This window comes from Berghia stephanieae, chromosome 1 (assembly GCF_034508935.2).
Source record: "Berghia stephanieae isolate SIO BIC M18660-M18661 chromosome 1, UCSD_Bste_1.3, whole genome shotgun sequence".
Lineage (NCBI taxonomy): Eukaryota > Metazoa > Mollusca > Gastropoda > Nudibranchia > Aeolidiidae > Berghia > Berghia stephanieae.
The window spans coordinates 65,233,434-65,255,311 of NC_088360.1; positions in this window are offsets into that span (position 1 = coordinate 65,233,434).

A 21,878-nucleotide genomic window follows, 5' to 3' on the forward strand; every position below is an offset into this window, starting at 1 on the left:
TTGAGTTACCACCTGGAGTGGTGATGAGCCAAATTACTCATCTGGAATACAACATTTGTATACAAAGTTGTTTGAGTACAGAATTATTGAGAAAAATCGTGTATTTTTTCTTGTAACCATTGTTTAAAATATATAAAGCTTATTATGTATATGTTTCCGTGTTTTTATTTTTCAAATTTTAACTTAAGTTAGAAATATGTTTTGGCCAGTAATCTTAGCTTTATCAGACGTTAGAGACATTTCTAATATTGATGTTGTTATCCATAGACCCCTACCCAGATCAAAATAACAATCCCAACACCCCTGATAACATTACCCATTGTTCTGAGTTTAAGAACATAGGCGAGTTATTGTTATTAGGCCGAACTGGGCTTTAATGTTCTGTATCATTCTAATTCACCCAGTTTCAACCCGTAGACATTTCAAATCCCAGCCCGTTGACATTCTAACTTCTCGTCAGGGCAAAAGTGGATACCAAATACTTAATAGTATTGCCTAACGAATGAAGTACTGAAAATATTGAGGACTTGACATTAGTGTCCTTTATTAATCTTTAATATATTTGACATCGTATATGGAGATTAGATTAAATGCAACGTTGTGCCTTCGGCTTTGGAATAAATTTGCGTGTTGTAAAGTCGCCAAATTCCATACCGTCTATACCATTACTGCCACTTTAATAACGCATTGAATTCTCCATTAATTAAATTTACCATTCTGTTATACAGCTCTGTTATACTGTTATTCTGTTATACTCAAGACTGTACAACTTATAACAAAATTTTCTGAAGTTAAAGGACATGTATCGACATCGTTCAAATAATTGCAAATTTTTGACTAAATTCAAGCCAATATTAATGGCACTCACTGAATTATCAAGATTATAATATTTTTTTAAACTGCTTCTTAAGAGATAAAAACATTGATGTCTTTTGGGCTGCTTATATTATTACGACTAATATAATATTTTTGACAATTTTAATACTAGTCATTTAAAACAAATAGTTATTGAGTGTTAAACCACTATCATAGATAGGGAAAAAATGTAATAAAGGCAAAACACACACACACACAAACACACACACACACACACACACACACACACAAAGAAGAAGAAGAAGAAGAAGAAGAAGAAGAAGAAAAAAATACAAAAAATCAAACACCCCCCCCCCCCAAAAAAAAAAACCAACAAAAGAAAAGAAAACTTGACGAATCTTCCTCTTTGCCCAGACAACCCAAACTCTCTAACTAGCAGGCATGTGAATGGGATACTTGCAAAAGGAGAACACGAAAATAGTTCCTAATAAGAAAACGATCAACATTCTGGAAAAAAATCATATCCCAGAAGAAAACAAAAAAACAAACAAACAAAAAATACAAACCCCACGAAATTAAAACACACACACACACACACACACACACACACACACACTCAACTGATTATTTGACTCACTAACAGAGGAGGTGGGGTTTGTCAAAAATTTAAGACGATACGGATATATCATGTAATTACGTGGAATCGAATCTAGCTCAGTAAAAACAGAAACGGAATATTGCCCAGCTTTAGTGTGAAGTACGAATAGTGCAAGCAACACTATTTGTCCTTACGTACGGCAATGGCGGTTGATGCTATTCGACCTTAAGGACAAATAGGTCTACCCGTAATTGTAAATAATTCCTAAGCTGTGAATAAAGAGAACGAGACAATGAATACCAACTAAAAGCAGTAAAAAGGTCCTCTGTGGAGTAAATGCGTTTATTTTTAGAGGCATTAAGAATGTGAACATTACGTTGTAGAAATTTCACCTGTGGAACCTCTTCATCATTGGAAAGGACATACTTAATCAATGCATCCAGCCCACTCCAACACTTCACTTGCTTGTCACTAGAAATAAAGTCTGGATAATTCTTTATTTTTCTGACGCCCTTGTAGCATTAAAATGATAAAGCCAGAGAACCTGAGGAAGATAATATATTAAAAAACATAGAAAAATCACAGATTGGACCATCTCTACGTATACTACAGAAAGTGTAGAGCCCTCTTGCCTTCTCAAATCCAACAACACCTCCTACAGGATGGCCAAGAAGCATGTTAATAAAGCGTTCATGAAAATCCTTTCCATCAAGCGAATCTCTTGCACGAATTCAGCCATTTCATCAATAACAACAGCTCTTGACTCTGCTGTTGCTCTGTCTGTAGTACGACAAGTATGTCTTCCAGCCTGTAGAGGGATACAAGATTTTGGAACGTTAGGGAAAATAGAAGGTGGATTAGCAGGTCGAAAGGCTCTCCCCACGGTTCGAATCATTTCAGTGTCTTTCGACCAATGTAAAGAACACACGCCCATGTTATCAGTCACATCCTCAAATTTCAATACATTGGGCAGACGTGAAATCCAAAGCCTTTTTGTTTCATCGTCAGTTGGAAAACGATAAACAGAAATCTTTTCATCTGATGCCGATGGTGGATTATCGCGAGTGGGACGATATCCACTTCGACAATTTACGACTGAGCACTTCCTACCCATTTTATATTAAATCCTGTTGAAAATCACAAACAAATTAATCCTGAAATGTTAGAATGCTGTGGAAATAAGAATCATTTCATAAAAATCACTCTAAAAAAAAAAAGGGGGGGGGGAATCAAATTTAACAGACTCTCATCAAAACACGCCATGCCTGATAACATTGGATGAGAAAGAGAAAGTAGAAATCTTAGGCCTTGACAAAACGAGGTTTCACTGCGCATTCTATGTCCGGTATAAAGACCTCCATGCTACAAGCACATCTCGATTGCCTCACGTTGTAAACAAACTGGTTGACCCACTGATGTGGGTACCTAATTATAAGAAATAATTGTAAGTAGCCTAATTAATTCCCACGTAAATTAGTTTTCTGCCATTGATTCGCTCAAGTGAGCTTGCTGTTTACTATTCATCTCGATTCTTTGGATTTTTCTGATACGAAACGAAGAGTTTCAGTGAGGTTCAGTTTCAGTCTCAGTCTCAGTCGATTTTTATAGAGCTCATTTACAGGTCTAGTTGTAGTAGGAGGAGGAGTAGTAAATGCTATTAAAAAAAGGAGATAATGACATGGATCATTTGATAACATAATGGAAATTATCTTGTCACTGCTACAAATTGTCATCTCTATTAGTATTAGATTGAAGACCACTCTCACAAATATTTTATCTCAAAACCTACAACTGATTTACAGGGCTGGCAGATGTATATCACCATCACAACTTCATTTGGGACATCAGCATCATCATCTCAAACCATCACTGCCACAACCACTACCACCACATCACTTCTTCCATCACCACCACCACTAGAGCACCATCGATACAACACCACCTCCTCTTCTTCGGGCACATATTTGGTGTCTTTTGGTCATTTCTTTGGGTGTTTCGAAAGCACTATCCTTAGATATTGCAATTTCTGAGCCTTATACTGATTTAAAATTGTCATTAAGTTTTAGTTTCTTGATAAACCGATACTAGTGATTTCTGCAAACGAATGTTTGAATGATGAAGATCGGAGTTTATTTTTGATTTGGGTTTGATGTTAGCTTTTATATACATTTTTGTATATTGCTCACTTTTATTTTCCACACATGCGGACAAAATACACTTTTTTTGGCTAAAAAATACACTTTTTAGGATCGTAGAATACACTTTTCATTCTGGGAAGGTTGACAGGTCTGTCTATGTGGTCTTGTGAAATGGAATTCGTGCTCGGATCGGAAGATCCTGGGTTCAAGACCCATTCTGAGCACTGCAAAATTAAGTCCTTGGAAAAGACCCTTTACTCACATTCTCTCACCATACCCAGGTGTAACATGATACCTGGCCATTAACAGGATTTCTCTGTCAGAATAAAGATGTAGTGTCGCCTAACAGGTGTCACGTCTCATGCTACATGTCAAGTGTTGCTGTTGGCTATCGACCCCTTGTAAAGCGCTTTAAACACTCTTAATGGATATTGCGCTATATAAAAGCTAAAAATGTTGTCCCCTATATTAGTCCGTTCCCTTAATGGAAAAATTGTGCAAATCGTGTAACCAGCATGAAATTTTCACACAAAATGCAGAATTTTATGAGGATTTCGAAAATAGGTGGCTCCAAGTTGAAGAATAGCTGGAAACAAGAGTTATTGCCCTTTAAAGGTGACAAAATGCATTTAAAAATTTATTTTTTTCCTAAAAAATTTACAGTTTTATTAATATTTTATAACAATGTGGATATTCTTTTATTCCGTTGCGTACTCTGGACTCACAAATTATTTTTCCATTTGAATTTTATTGAAATATATAAGATAATACGAAATTCACTTGGGATTTTTCAGAAAAAAAAAAAATCTCCTTCCTGGAAACTGTTTAAATAGTTTAGAATCTGGCATATTTGAAATGCCATGCATTTCAAAAACATTTTTAAATCTTCACATCCTCTAAAATCAAGCAATATTAATTTGATTAAAAAAAAAATAATAATAATAGACAATTCAACTGCCAAGGCAAGTACCCATTCTCCTCCCGACACACACGTACAATCACTCTTAAACATAAGAGTACAATGCATTTCTATCACATAGCAAATAACACGTTTAAATTTAGATATATTGTACTATACATATTTATTCAATGAAGAATTGAACCATTTAAAACATTTTTTTTCTGTGTACACATTTAACAGCAGCATTATTATAGATTTACATCCCTTTTTAATCACATAGTTTGTTGAAAACATACAATTGAAAAACGTGTTTAAAGTCAATCATTGTCTCTAGAACATTGACCATTGCAGGCGCATAACAGAGTACATGGAAGAGATGCTTTAACACAATTGCATCTTTTGGAGCATCCCTTTGATGAACAGTTACATTTAATCAGATTTTGTGAGGCATGTGTAAGGTCAGTCAAAGTGGACCACTTTGGCATCCCATCTTCTTTCCAACCAAAATCTGATTTGGAAGGAAGACTAGGGTCTTTAGCAAGAGACCGTTTCCATACAAAACCAGCTTGGTAAACTGCCCGATTTAAATGCTGTTTGAGAGCTTCACGAGTTGGTGGCATATTGTCTGGAAGGCGTGACTTTTTTGTAAAAAGTTCACGCCGGCATTCATTGACAGCAGATAAGTTGGTTGCTCTGTCAAACAACAAACAGACAAATCTCTGGATGATGTTGAAATGGCTGGCTATATGTTCCTTAGAGGGTTGATTAGCAAGAGCTTTAAATGAATCTGTAACATCATCAAATGCAGCCCAAACTGACCATGCTATTTTCTTTCCCTTCCCTGCAAATGAGCTGACACTGTCACACCCCGTAAAGGCATGGAGGAAAGATATAGCCAGAGATTTTTCAGGACCCAGGGATTCAACAATTGAGTGGATAGGTATCAGTCTTCTATGTTTTCCTGTACCGTAGTTGACAAATACCTTTTCCATTCCCAATGCAGCAAACTGTGATATCAGAATGATAACCACATCTCAGTCAACTGTTCGTGTAACCCCAGAATTGAAGTGACACTCGCTTCCATTTTTTAAATGAAGTGCCATTCTAGTGTCCGCCTCTTCTTGAGTACAAGGGTACAGCGATTGCAATGAATGTTCTACGTCTGTAATAGAGGTGGAAATGTTCTCACCTGTAGTGCAAATAACAAGCTTCCCTGGTGTTTTCATTGTTGATACTTTTGAGGATAAGAAACAGAACAGTTGTACTTTGTTGTTCTCATTTTTTTAAAATGACGACCATTGTTTCTAGGAATTGAAGTTAAGACCTTCACATCAAACTGCTCTGAAGAGACACCCCTCTTGTTTCTGGTTGCAGATTTTATGCTATCTTTGACGTAGACGTCAAATACAATGTCCACTCGATTAAATCTTTTCAACTGGGTGTTTATATAATGAATAAATACACCAGAAGCATATTCTCCAAAGGTTTTACAGTTTCTTCCAGGAGAGAGCATATGAATGAGAGCTGCTCCGTCATACACACAAAATTGAACTGAATCAGGACAGTCCTCAAAAATTGTTGACTGAGGAAGACACTGAATAATGTCAGACTTTTGACATGAACGGAGCCTTCCGAATTCTGACAGGGAAGGTGGGCAAGGGTGGTTTTCATGTTCAAAAAACTCTTCTAAATTTCCATCTCTGTTCTGGCAAGAAAATACAGTCTTGAGAACAAATGACAATCCTGCTTTAAACATGCAATTTTCTCTTTCTGTTTTGATGATTTCTTTGAGGAACTTGCATGGAAGATGGGAAGATTATTTTTTTAATAGGTTCATGGATTGTGGCTTCAATTGTGTTTAACCTTTGTTTATAATAAGTCTGAAAGCTTTGCTTTCCAATTGTGTATGCATCCCTGACAGACAAGGCCGATTCCTTTGGCATTACTTGGCGAGTGTGTAATGTTATTAGTTTATCCTCTTCTTCCTCAAATGGGTTTCCAAATGTGTCCATTTGACCAATAAAATCTTTAACATTTTTTGTGAAGCGTCTCTTATTTGCAGGAGTGTCCTCACTGTGGCAGTTAGTTTCCATTACCTTCATGATGTCAAGATTTCTCTCACAACTTTCTGTCAGAGATACAATTTCGGGACATGCAACCATCCAGTTTAGAAGAGCAGATTCTTTATCAAAAATACCTATAGCTCCACCATCTGACTTGATCAGTTTGTTATTTTGCTCATGTAGCTGATCATCAGACATACAGGAAAATGCTCTGTTTGTTTTTGTAGATACAAAATACCCATCCATGAATTCTTTGAAAATGGCAGGGTGCATAGTTTCAAGGATATCAAGAGAATGAAGGAACACAGGAACCCAACGTGCATAATTTGTCCTGTCCAATGCAAATAACCAAGGACACATCTGACTCCCTGAACAAAAGGAAATTAGCAGATCTTATGCTTTGCACAAAAGTGAGAAGAAGGGTCATGAGACACATGGCTTGGTACCAATAGTCACACTGTACCGATTCCTTTCGCCGTCTGCAGAGCCATGACGTCAAGGACTCTTCCTCATTGGCTGAACATTTCCAGGATTGGAGCATTAGGTGATAAATGGCACAAAGTGAGACCTGGTGAACATAGCAACAACGCTTGACATGACTTCCACTTCCAGCTAGAAATGACTCAGCTTTCACCTGAGATGCAACGTCAGCTGCAACTAAAGTATTTACCCAGCCGCTTTCCTCCAACCATGTTCCAAGTATTTTCAAGATACACATTTCAATATGGAGGCCACCCATCATCATAATAAATTTGTCTTCACCATACTTCGAAGGCATCAACCACTGAATTTGTTTTGCTATAGCATAAACTGGTTGATCAGCTGTAATGACAGGTAGCTGTGATGGATTGATCAATGATATAGCAGATTTGACAATGTCAAAAGAATGGCGGACCGTAGCTGAGGACTGGATACTTTGATTTAAAAGGGGAAGCAGAAAGGAAATACTTCTATGAGCAGTTGAACAAATTTGCATTGAATTAAAAGCTGACCAAGTGTTCAACTCTTCATCTTTCAACATTTGAATTTCACAATCTGTCAACCAGTCATACTCTGAAACAATGACACTTTTCGGAATGTATGCCACCGCATCAAAGTTTACATTTGACAATGGTATTGAGCATTTTACTTCTGAAAGCGGTGGGATGGATGTATAGCTTTCTGGTAAGACGGCCTTTGCTTCTGTTCCAATGTCGTTTTCAAATATATATGGACAGATTGTGTTTGTTTCTTGACCGACGTGCTGAATCAAGCTTATCCCCGTCCCATGAAAACTTTCAAATGATGTTGATGATGATGGATTGTGATCTATGTTATCGATTGCTGCTGTTGTAAATGTATTTTTGAGAACTCTTGGAGGGCAGAATAATACTTGTCTCTTTATAGAACTGGCAAATTCTTTTACTAGTTTCAGCTGTAATATCTTTTACCCTAGCATAGGAAATTGATAAACCCAGAGCAGACAGTTTATCAATAAGACCTTTCTTTCTGGTTTTGGCAAAAACCATGACTCCTAAATAAACGGGGATTGGGGTTTCCTTGGACAACTGTTTTCTAGTGCTACCTGAATTTTGCGGACTTTTGTTGTTGTGGTTAAACATGATAAGCTGTGAAATTGTCATAGTATGTCGATTCTGATGACCTAAACTTAGCGAACACTGACCACTTAAAATGCCATTCACAATTTTCACTAATTTGTGTGGTACACTATTGACAATGATATCATGATCTATATTGAGGGGTGATATGAATGTATGATTTCTTATTTCTGCTCTTATAATATCAACTGCTTTTTGTATTGCAAGATCATCATTTGAATCTAAATCGGCAATAGCTGCTTGTGAAATAATATTTCCCTCTTTGAAAGTAAGCAAGACTTCCCGCCCATCCCTGTATTCCATTAAAGAAGGAACTCTCGATAGTAAATTTTCTTTGAATCTAGTTTTATGTACATATATATCCGACAAATTTATGGCATTTAATTTTGACAAAAGTAAATTGTAGAGATCATTCAGCTTAAACACAACATTTGTGTCTGTGCGAGCTTGTTGTTAATCAATAAAATTGACAATATCCTGTGTGCATTCTGCAATGTGTGTTTTGTATTTGTTGTCTGAAGTACGAGACATCTAAAATCGTCTGCTCTTCTGTGGAACAGTATAAGGCAAGGCTTATGATACTTTGCTTCCACCGCAATAAGATCACCCTACGCAAATACTCTAAGAATACTTGTATCTGAAAGAAGGACAGCTTCCTCGTAGACTTTTTGTGAAAGAGCAAGAGTCCGGACCTCAGTCAATTCCCCTTCACAACCCTTACAAAACAAGCAGTGTTTGCTTACATGTGATGTGTTTAATGTGCCTCTTGTATCAGGACTTGCAACTGCTTCACTATTACATTGATTTATCTTCTTTGCAAGCCTTTTGAGTTTTGATTTATGAAACCTGTGTCTGCAATTCTTATGGTAAAGTCCATCATTGTCTCTCAAAAAATTAGCAAGACATTTAACAGGTTGGTTAATATTGAATTTCAATGCTATTGGCAATCTACCTGAGTCATGAAAAAGTTTGATATCCTCAGAAATGGCAACATAAGTGTCTTCAATACAAGTTAACTTGTTTGCTTTTTTAGGGTTTGTGAGAGGAGAATTTTCAATGGTTTCTTGACAAAACAGGCACTTCGACCAGTCAATTTCAGGAGAAGCTTGATCGAGTCTTGGAACTTTGTTCAGATTTTTACAGTCGACAATGGATGTCTGCCGCTTCTTTCCTCCTGCCATATTAGCGCATTCTAGGAAGGAAAGAAAAATAAAACAAAACCCCATGACATACTCGAGAGACAATATTTAAAATTATTTCCTAGTGTGAATTACGTAGTTTATCAAGTTACAGAAAATGTTACCATCTTAAGGCGACATAGGGTAGCTTGAGAGCTGACAGAATGAACAAGTTTGTGTGCGTGCGAGTGTGTATGTGTGTGTGTATGCGCGTGAGTGTGTATTTGTGTGTGTTTTTGCGTGAGAAAGGTTAAACGCATATTAGTTGACGGGGCTTGGATAGCTCAGTGGTAAGATTCTCTGCAAAACAACAATAACAAAACAACAATAACAAAACAACAACAACAACAACAACACACACACAAAGAACACATACTTCCAAATACCTGTTAGAATGGAACTTTGCAATCTTGACCATTCAACAAATCCAACTAGCATTCCCATTTGACGAGGTCCCCAGGCATGATGCTTATTAACTTTAAGGAAACAAAGGACTGAGGCTGGCAAGTAGAAATATAACAAACAAGTCAATACACTGTTTTAAAAACAAAACAAAACATGAACAAACAAAAGGTAAAACAATGTGTGTGGATATTAGCGTGTATTTGCAGAATTATGTGTGGAGATGTTCTTTTTTGATCAACTGAGTTAATAATAAATTAGTTATATTTTTTTCTCTCCGGCAGCAGTAATGATAAACACCGTTATTCTATCATCAATCATCGACAGGCTAATCTATATCGAATCGAATCTAAAAGGGTCTAAATTTAGTACTGACATAACACATGTAACTTATATTATACTAAGATAGAAAAATATGTTCAGATCCAAGCATGGGCCATAATCTTACTCTATCTATTGCATCCAGGAGGCTTATTGTGTGTGTAGAATGATATGACTGTGACTCAGCTTTGATCTGACCCAATTATTTTTCCACAACTCAATTCTTTTGTCATACATTGCGCGATACTTATCGCACTAGCATGCGCATAAAGTAAAATAACATCACGATGATATAAGACATTTATAATAGATGAAAAATATTGTTCCTTACCTTTTCAATGAATATCGATTGCACAAAATAAAATTGTAGTTTGTTGACATCGTTCAAAAGACAAAACTCATTCTCTCAGTTATTTTTTAGACAACACATGATGCCATTGTCGGTAGATGGAGCTGTCGTTATCTCGAAGGGAGAGGCGGTGACAGATGACAAAACCGCATTTCGATTTAGCATTATTGTACTGTACACACTGGTTGAAAGAAACCTCTTTAACTGCTTTAAATATTTTTTTAAAGTCTATTGTTGTTTATTTTTCGTTTACATGCGCTAAGACATCCTAGTACATACTTAGTAAAGGATAGGTCGTCCTAATGACTCATACAGTAGAATTACTTTAAACCTTCTAAACCATTTCGGTTTAAAGACATTTAGGTTTAAAGCAAGTTCCCGTTTTGCGATGTTTTTCAAGGGTAGTAACTGGTTAAGAAATTTGCTCATTTAATTGTATCATGGGTTTCCCCTTAAATGGAGTTGTTGAATAAATGCCATCTTCGTAACCATTTTAAAAATTATTATTTTTTAATTTTATAATTTTTTTTTTTTTTTTTTTTGGTGTTTTAATAATATTTTTGGGGGTTTTTGTTTTCAATTCAAAATTGTTGAAAGAGTTGAGTTCGGGATGCCGTATGTTTTACATATCTTCGTCTTGATCAACTTTTTTTTCATCGACTTCACATAGTATTTTGATTTTAAACTCCAACGTGTAAGCACATTGCTTTCTTTTAGTAAAATGTAAAGCTAAAATGAGATCGAAAGTTCTTGTGCGATAATTGATAATGAATGATGCGCAGCTACTCAGAGGTGAAGTGAAATGAAAAGGCGTGTCAATCAGGGTTGCCAGATTAATTTCAGGCATTCTGCCAACTGGATAAAAAAAATCTGCCAAATACCACAAAAATCTGCCAAACCGTACTATCTATAGTACCCCCTTTGAAAACTCATCACTTTTGTTAAACAAAAAATTCTCAAGGCCGATGTCATACATTTTTTTTCATTTCCCAAGTTTAAAAAAATCACTAATACATAAAAATTGCCATGGAAAACGTGGAGTAGACCTACACATTCATCCCTAGGCCTCGGAAAATAAAATCTGCCAAATATCTGCCAAACTGCCAAACCGATTTTTCTCTGCCAGACGACTTCAAATTCTGCCAAAAAAAGGAAGAAAATCTGCCAAATTGGCAACCTGGTGTCAATGCTAAGCTGTCTACTACACACCCCTCTTTTGTTGAATTGCCATTAGGTTCAAAGGCCTAATTACATAGACCCCCCCCCCCCCCCTCTCACACACACATTCAATCAAAGTGGAAATGAAATGGCATGTCAATGGTAAGTTGTCTACCACCCCCCTCCTTATTGTCGTGTTGAAAATCCAGTCAGTTCCAAAGCATCAACACACGAGCGAGAACATCTCGCTTGTAGGGTAGTGTCGAGCGGAAGTCTCGATGATACCTCAAGTCATCGGCCACCAACACTCAAAACTTCCCGAACTCGATGACCAAGGAAAAGTCGGGAATTCCCGAGAAGTAGCACTTCAACTGAGCTTTAGATGGCTTTTTTGTATTAAAACTTAAAATACGTTAAATAAATTCACTTTGTATAATAATAAAACATTGATACCTATAACCATTTTGATCTATTTACGACGTTTGTGTTTTGTTAGCTGTTTAAAATATGATATAACGTCAATACCCAATACCAATGACTAGGTATTGAATGAAAGCACCGATGACTAGAGCGATGCTCGAGACTTTTTTGAGTCTCGAGACTCAAAAAAGCATCGAGACGCAAAAAAGTCTCGAGCTTCGCTGGAATCATCGCCGACGAGAGAGGGGTGAACAATGCAGATAGTACACATTGTTAGTAACGCGTGCGTCGCTCGCGCAGTATAGTCTCGAGACTCGGGACTCGGGACTCAATACGAGAAGCATCGACGACCAAGATTCTCGAGACGAGAAAAGCATCGAGAACTAAGTGGAGGTCGGGAACTTCTCAGTCGTCGATGACCTGACTTCTCAAAACCTAACACCTCTTCCGCACTAGGACAGGACTGTCCTGGGACAGTCCTGTCCCAAATCTGTAACATATAGAATTTAGAGAAATCTTCCGCACCTATTGGGACGGGACAAAACAGTCCCGTTGTGTCCCAAGCCGTTGTGAAATGCTACAAAATCAACGGGACAGGACTGTCCCAGTCCTGTGTTCATATCGTTTGTGATAGTAGAAAAATATAGTAGACTTCTGCACTAGGACAAAAAAGTCCCAGACTTGGCGGCGCCGTGTCAAAATTGAAATGCCTGTCTTTATTTTCTGCATCCCTACTACTACTACTACTACTATACTACTACACTACTACTACTACTACTACTACTACTACTACTACTACTACTACTACTACTACTACTACTACTACTACTTCTACTACTACTACTACTACTAGTACTACTACTACTACTACTACTACTACTACTACTACTACTACTACTACTACTACTACTACTACTACTACTACTAACTTTACTACTACTACACTTACTACTACTATACTACTACTACTACTACTACTATACTACTACTACTACTACTACTTCTACTACTACTACTACTACTACTACTACTACTATTACTACTACTACTACTACTACTAATACTACTACTATTTCTATTGTTGCTTCTGCTGTGGCTAATGCCACTAATATAATTAATACCTACATCCCTTATATTTTGTATTTATTTCCAATTCCATTGTATTTATTTTCCAACAATAGTCCACACTTTATTTTAGTTCACTGTCTTCTATACTGCATTACACAGTTCCTACCCGCCTCCCCTCTTTTAACATAATTAAGTACGGACCTTTTATAAATTTCTATTGCTCTGTTATAATTCGCGCTTCCTCACAAAGTAGCATACAATTTCCTGCCCATCAATGTTTTTGTTTATGCATCTTAACAACGCCACTACCACATGATCTCATTCGTCTGTAGTTTTTAATTCATCATGTGTTGTTGATGAAGGGGAAACCCGAAACGTCCATTTTATCTGTTTTCGTATATTAAACTGAAGCTTACATTCAATTTCACAGTTATAATTTATTTATTTATTTCAATTCTGAATATAAAAAAGCAAGAACAATTCAAAAAATAATTCTATGTGATGAAACCACGTACAGAAGGCATAGCAACATAAACATTTTCGGCAATTTAAAAACGTATGTTTATAAATATAATTTAAGAAGTGTCACACTTTGTTACACAGCAGTAACGTGTCTAAAACCGGTCGCACATCTATTCGGTAACTTGTGGGATCAATTATCTTTATCGTTATTTATTTCGGGAATTTTCAATGAAAATACTTTTAAGTAAGTCCTTCTGAGCCACTTGGACTCATTGTAAAACAAATTAAGTCCTTTAGAGCCTTGTAGCCAATGGTGCAGGAGTTATTCCGGTTTCAATAGCGTGAAGCGGACAATTAACGTATTTGTTTGAAAACCTTTGAACGGCACGCTAGTCTGTAGTCTATCGCAGATTACTATCCCAGCTTGACAGGTACCCTTTTACACCTGAATGGAGTGAGTGATTGGAGTAAATTTTCTTGCTCTAGAAAGTACAAATTGGCTTCGGTCGGAATCGAACACAGAACCTCGGAGTCCAGAGTACCACGCGCTAACCATGGGCCATCTCCTAAGCTTATAAATCCAGAACTTATCCATGTTTCTGTGGCGTTGAGCAGACAGATAACAGTTTAAAATTTAAAATAATAAAATTCCCTTTTTCATCCCATAGGGGAAATTTTTCTCGAGGGTCTATTCCAAGGTAAGACCTGAATAACCCAGGCGTCAGCCGCAATGCAGCGCCGCAAAGTTAGCTATGACGAGGTATAACACAGGCGTCAGCCGCAGTGCAGCGCCGCAAATTGAGCTAGGCGAGGTGACTTACTCAACTGATGCCTTCGGGTACGAAGCATGCTGACTTTCTATTATTCTCTTGAATGATGCTAGTCCGTCAAAGATTACTTTCATCAGCGAACTGGTACTCATTTGCACCTGGGTAAAATGAGGTGATTCCAAGAAAGTCATTTTAAGATAAGATCGGAGATCACCATAGAGTCTACGGAATTGACCCTTGAGCAATCTTTGGGTCATTAAAGGATGCACCCAATATTGTTTTCTCTTTCAATTTGTCTTTTTTTCCCCCACGTAGTGAAGCACAGAAATATGCAACCTCTATTTCATCCATTACTACTACTAGTAGTAGTAGTAGTAGTATGTATAGTAGTAAGTAGTAGTAGTAGTAGTAGTAGTAGTAGTAGTAGTAATAGTACATAGTAGTAGTTGTTGTTGTAGATGTAGTAGTCGTAATAGTAGTAGTAGTAGTATAGTAGTAGTAGTAGTATGTAGTAGTAGTAGTAGTAGTAGTAGTAGTAGTAGTAGTAGTAGTAGTAGTGGTAGTCGTAGTAGTAATAGTAGTAGTAGTAGTAGTAGTAGTAGTAGTAGTAGTAGTAGTGTAGTGGTAGTGGTAGTGGTAGTAGTAGTAGTAGTAGTAGTAGTAGTAGTAGTAGTAGTAGTAGTAGTAGTAGTAGTAGTAGTAGTAGTAGTAGCAGCAATAACATTACTCTTGCTATAAGAATATTTCATGATTATATAAATCTTAGGTAAACAAATCCCATTGTACAGTGATGTCGTATCTTATGTTGATTCATAAAATGTGAATTATTATAGTTGCAATTGCCTACAAATAAACTTTTGAATCTTGTAAAAAAAAAATAATAATGCATTCGCGCAGGTGTGTCCCGGGACAGTCCTGTCCTAGTGCGGAACCCCTTTTGAATAGAAGTTTTCTCCAGTGGGACAGGACAAATTTGTCCCGGGACAGTTTTTTCCTAGTGCGGAAGGAGGGTAAAGCATCGATGACCTTTTGGTGACCCGGATGCCCTCCCCTATTGTAGGGGAGGGCATCCGGATCACCAAAAGGTCACCGATGCTTTAGGTTTTGAGAAGTCAGGTCATCGACGACTGTGAAGTTCCCGACCTCCACTTAGTTCTCGATGCTTTTCTCGTCTCGAGAATCTTGGTCATCGATGCCTCTCGTATTGAGTCCCGAGTCCCGAGTCTCGAGACTATACTGCGCGAGCGACGCACGCGTTACTAACAATGTGTACTATCTGCATTGTTCACCCCTCTCTCGTCGGCGATGATTCCAGCGAAGCTCGAGACTTTTTTGCGTCTCGATGCTTTTTTGAGTCTCGAGACTCAAAAAAGTCTCGAGCATCGCTCTAGTCATCGGTGCTTTCATTCAATACCTAGTCATTGGTATTGGGTATTGACGTTATATCATATTTTAAACAGCTAACAAAACACAAACGTCGTAAATAGATCAAAATGGTTATAGGTATCAATGTTTTATTATTATACAAAGTGAATTTATTTAATGTATTTTAAGTTTTAATACAAAAAAGCCATCCAAAGCTCAGTTGAAGTGCTACTTCTCGGGAATTCCCGACTTTTCCTTGGTCATCGAGTTCGGGAAGTTTTGAGTGTTGGTGGCCGATGACTTGAGGTATCATCGAGACTTCCGCTCGACACTACTCGCTTGCGTGATTCTACACCCCAACTCCCCCTCTTTCCTCATTTTTCGCCTGCCAATCACCCCTTGTCTTCCTTATCCAGTCTGCGATAGTGGTGCTGGCCAAACCCAAGTGCAGTGATTGAAGTGTTTGCCTACTCCCCACCCCTCACTCTCATCTTATACTACTTACGCTCTTTGTTTTAATATCGCCGGGCATTATTACGTGTGGCCACCTTCCCGAATTTTTGGAGAAAAATAGAGAGAGAAAAAGGGAAGGTGCTCTCAAGTTGTTTCGGTTTAAAGAAAGTCCTTCTTAGAAGTATTTCGGTTCATCGTAAGAATTAGTACAAAGATAATGAAGAAACTAGTACAATTTATTAAATTCTTTGCGGTTTAAGATATTTTTCGGTTTAAAGTAATTTTACTGTAGTTTTGTTGCACGGGCAAACAAAGGACAATTTTTATTGGGGTTTTTTCTGCGGTCAGAAGACAAAAAATTGTTTTAAAATAATTAAAAGCTAGATTTTTGGTAAATAATAATGGAAAACATTAAAACAAAAATATCTCCACGATCAAAAACTAATCAAGATGTTCTTAATGGGTGAGAATGTTTGTTTTTTATACTTTTGTCATCGAGCGCCAAAACGTCACAAAGTGCACGTTTTCACTAGACTTGACGAAGAATTTTAAGGTCTTTTCAATAAAAATTGTATTTGGAGACACCTATTTTTCTAATCTTCATAATTGTCTGCACCAATTTGTATACTAAATTTGCTGGTTACAAAAAGTGCACAAAACACACGGAACTTGCCGCTAAGAAAACGGACTATACATCTGTTTTCCAACTTGTTTTCTGTCTTTTTCTTAGAATGAGATAACTTGGTTTTTATCCTGGCCTTGGCTGGAAGGAGAACAGTTATGTATAATTATACAGTGGAAACCTGATATAACAGGGATGGTGGGACCAGAGCAAAAGTCCTGTTATAACCGATCCCTGTTACATCAGAAATACAAGGGACATAAGCACATAATTGACTTTTTCAAGTGATCTAATAGATCGATTACCTCCCTTGCCAAAATACTGCATGCGACAGGGATTGTGCGCTGGTCTCTGGCGACTGCAGACGTGTTTTTGCCTGTGCTCTGTGTTTTCACAAGTTTTATTGGATATTCTTACAATTCTTATTTATAAAAGTGACACTTTATTTTTACAATGGCTGTGATTTATTCCTGTGCAATAGTTATCATATTTTTACTTTGTAATCAAATGTCTTTAGCCAGTATTTTTAGAAATACATAATCTGTCAAACCAAACCCGTGTTCCCCCATTTTATTCCTATTCAACATCTACGCTTAGTTTACTGAGACCAGAATCACCCCCTCCACCACCGGTTGACACATCGTTCATCAAACCGAGAAAAAGGGGGAGGAAAGGAGGAATCAAAACAAAATTCCGACGTCGACACAATCGTTCTTTCTTGCCTTACGTTGTGACTGGAAATGTGCGCTCGGTGAAAAATAAAATAGATGAACTGTGCTCACTTTGTCGTCATTGCTGCGATTATAGACAAGCCTCTATTATATGTATAGATAGTATGCAGATGACGTCACTCAGGCCTTTGTTATTGTTTTTTTGCCATCCGCGTTTATGAGTAATGCTCACTGAACTGTATTAACCTGACTATAAACCTTCATGGATACACACAGTTTTATGTGTTGGTCCGTTATACTTCCGGATGGCAATGTTATGAGCGTCTCAGCCAAGCGCATACTATCTATAACAGAGTCCTGGTTGACACCCAACACACCATCATCTGTCGTCGAAATCGACAACTATTCTCTACACCGGACCGATAGAGACAGTTCAAACAAAAAACGGGGCGGTGGTGTGTGCGTATACATAAACAATAATTGGTGTCACCCCAACAATATAAATAATATCTCGTCAATTTCGAACAACAACATTAAACTTTTGACAGTGGGTGCACGGCCATATTACTTACCTAGAGAATTTTCTAAAGTCAACATCACGACAGTTTACATTCCCCCCAGTGCTGATGCAAATGTTGCCATGGAAACTCTAATAAGTCATGTGGAAAATGAAAAAAGCAAATCGCCTGACTGTGTTTTTCTTGTGACTGGCGATTTTAATCATTACAATAATATAATAATTCCTGGACTTTAACAATTTGTTCAGTGCTTTACTCGTGACAAATCGACCCTCGACCTATTTTTCTGTAATGTTGACAAGTCCTATAAATGTTTTCCAAGAGCTCCACTCGGTTCATCGGACCACAATATGTTATTATTATTACCTACATATCGCCCTGTCATCAAACGTTGTAAGCCAGTAGTGAAGTGTGTTCAGGTCATGAACGAAAGTGTGTGTGAGGAGTTGCGTGGTTGTTTTGAATGCACTGACTGGAATGTTTTGATCTAATCATGTGATAGTGTGGATGAGCTGAATGACTGTGAGTGAGTATTTAAAATTCTGTGAACAGTCTTGTAAAAAAGAAATAAAATATTATCCTAATAACAAAAGATCTAAATCTTTTATTGAACCAAAAGAAAACTCTCTTTACTAGTACTAGTGGAAACAAAAAAGATCTGAAAACAAAACAAAACAGAGATAAAGAGAGTAATATCTAGTTGTAGAGACAAGTACAAAAATAAAATTGAAAAATGTTTTTCTTCTGGGGATATACGGGATACGTGGCGGGGGCTTAAAACTGCTGTTAACTATAATCCAAAGCCCACGATTATATCAGAAGATATTGAAATTGACACTCTAAATAAATTTTATTCATTTTATTGAAAATGAAAAACATAAATTAGACAAGGCTTTGGAAGATGAAATGACTATTGAGGTCAGTGAAGAAGAAACGAGATTCGTATTTTCGAAACTAAACGAGAGGAAGGCTGCTGGGCCGGATGGATTGAAAGGAAAATTATTAAAAGAATGTGCCCATCAGCTTTCCCCCATTTATACACATATTTTTAACTGGTCCCTCCAATGCGTTTCGATCCCTGAAATTTGGAAAACTTCAAAAATTATTACTGTTCCAAAAAAAAAAAAAAAAAAAAAGAAAAACTTGAATCTATGAACGATCTCAGACCTGATGCACTGACTTCAATAGTCATGAAATCTTTAGAAAAACTTGTTCTTGTTAAAATTAGGAACCAGTTTATGCCATTGAGTGATAGTCATCAATTTGCTTACAAACCAGGACGTGGCGTAGAGGATGCCATTTTGCTGTTTACAAACAACATCTACAGGCATCTGGATCACGCTAAGAGCTATTGCAGATTGCTTTTTGCAGATTTTTCTTCAGCGTTCAATACAATGCAACCTCAGTTGGTTGTTCAAAAATTGACTAGTCTGAATTTAAACAAGTATATAATTGCTTGGGTGCTCGAATTTCTTACGGATAGAGAACAATATGTTAAATTAGGGCAAAACATATCTTCCTGTATAACTACAAATACTGGTGCTCCTCAAGGTTGTGTATTGTCCCCTGTATTATTCACAATATACACGAACGACTGTAGAAGTCAAAACCTGAGTGTCCCTTTAATAAAGTTTGCAGATGACACCGCTCTTCAAGGCCTCATAACAAATGGCAACGATGTGGCTTATAGGCAAGAAATTGATAGATTTGTGTCTTGGTGTGATGCCCACCACCTAGAGCTTAACATAAGCAAGACAAAGGAGCTAGTGATTGACTTAAGGAGAGTGAAGGAACCGATAAAACCGTTAAAATTAAAGGACCAATTCGTCCAGCGAGTTTCTCACTACAAATACCTTGGTGTAACAATTGATGACAGGCTCAAGTGGGATGAACACTTGAAAATAATTAGGCATAAGATGTGCAGACGTACATATTTTTTATCAAAAACTCTCTCAGTTTAGAATAGATAAAACCCTCTGCACATTATTTTATAGAGCAGTAATCGAAAGTGTTTTGTCATTTTGTATAACAGCTTGGGGAGGCAATTGCTTAGCAGTGGAAAGGAACAAAATAAATTCAAATATTAAAAAATCCATTAAACGTTATATAAATGGTGTTGACGATGTAGATCTTTTATACGAGAAATTTTGTATAAATAAAATAACTAAAATAATATTTTAATTTAATAAATGACCAGAATCATCTACTAATACCATCAGTTATTATGTCAGAAAGAAGTGGTCGCCCTTTCCCTATTTCAACGAAAACAGAGAGACACCGAAAATCTTTTCTGCCGTCCAGTATTAGGCTTTATAACAACAAGCAATAATCATTTTATATAATTATTTCGCATTTTTACTTTTAAAAAATGTAAATATTAATTTATTAATTTATTTGTTTTGCAATCTTTTCAATTTTCAATTTATAGTGACAGTTTTAACTATTTTACAGTGTTGAAATTATTCATATTATAAAGCGCAGCTCTGGTTATGGAGCTGTTCCTTTTTATATATACATCCTATTTCCATTGTATTTTTATCTTATTGTGTAAATTACAACACGTCTGTACAAAAAATTTTTTTTTTTGGGATGCAATAAAGTATTATTATTATATTATTATTATTATTATTATTATTATTTATTATTATTATTATTATTATTATTATTATTATATTATTATTATTATTATTATTATTATTATTAAATTATAATACATGTATAGTGGATATATAACTTTTTTCCCTTCTTTTTTACCTTTTTAAATTTATTTTAAACTTTATTATTCATCAATGAAATAAAAGACAAGTGGGAACCGATTGGTTTCAGGCATCTGCCCCCCACCCAAAGGTACTATTACTATCCCTCCTTAGTCAGAAAAAAAATTGTTAAAAATGAACATAATATTATATTATTATTATTTAAAAGGGGATATTGAATGGGACCTTATCATAGTCATTGTTTTTTAAAGAAACTGTCATCTGCATTTTTTGCCAAATTGGGACCTACAATTTGCCAAAAGTTGCCAAAAAACCCCCCAAAATTTGCCAAGAAATTTGCCAAAAAGACCAAAATTTGCCAAAAAATTTGCCGAGGAGAACTAAGCGTTTCAGTCAAAAATTAACACGCGATACAGAAAAAAATATATATAAAAGACAATTTATTACTTTTAAGGAGGCTACATTTATTAATTTACACAATAGCGTTGTTACAAAGATTTTAAAGGATCATTATCCGTAGAGAGTAGCTTCCCTTGGTTTGGGCCCAGGCAAAGCTGCAACATCTCTCAAGTTTTGCAAATTTTATTTTCGTTATTTTGTTTTCGCTTCTTTTTTCCCCAAAATTTGCCACGAGATTTGCCAATTTTCCCAAAGTTTGCCAATTTTGGGAAATTTGCCAAAATTTGCGGATCGCCCTGATATTTGCGGCCGCAAAAAATGCAGATGACAGAAGAAATCCTTGATTGAAGTCTGTCTTTACTTCCTGATAAGCCTAAAATGTACAAGTAAAAGTGTAGTTTGATATAATATCTAATTTAGTTTATCATCATAAATCTGGCCTTTTTTTCTATTTTCCGTCCACAATTCAAGGTTAATCGAGCTCAATGAAAGTAAATAATATAGAGATTTAATCGCACAGCGTCCCTGGTTGCATAAAAAATAAAATGGCTGCGCTCGACCTCTCACTAGCCACTTTTGATGACGTATTCCCCCTGTTGTCGTATCTAGTCCTGTGTTATCTATGTTCCTCACCGTGCGACAAGACCTAAAATTTAGCAGTTTTCCTTGATTGTTCCCGTGTGAAAAGGCATTGTCCCTGTTATAGCCGATTTGGTTCAAGTGAGGCCATGCTATAACCGATAATTTTTAATAGAGACAAAGAGAGGTAAAAAACGGGGATTTGAAAAATCCCTGTTATACCCGATCCCTGTTATAATCGGGCCTGTTATAAATGGTTTCCACTGTAGTTATAGAAGAAGATGTGCCTATCACTCATCGGAAGGCACCGGA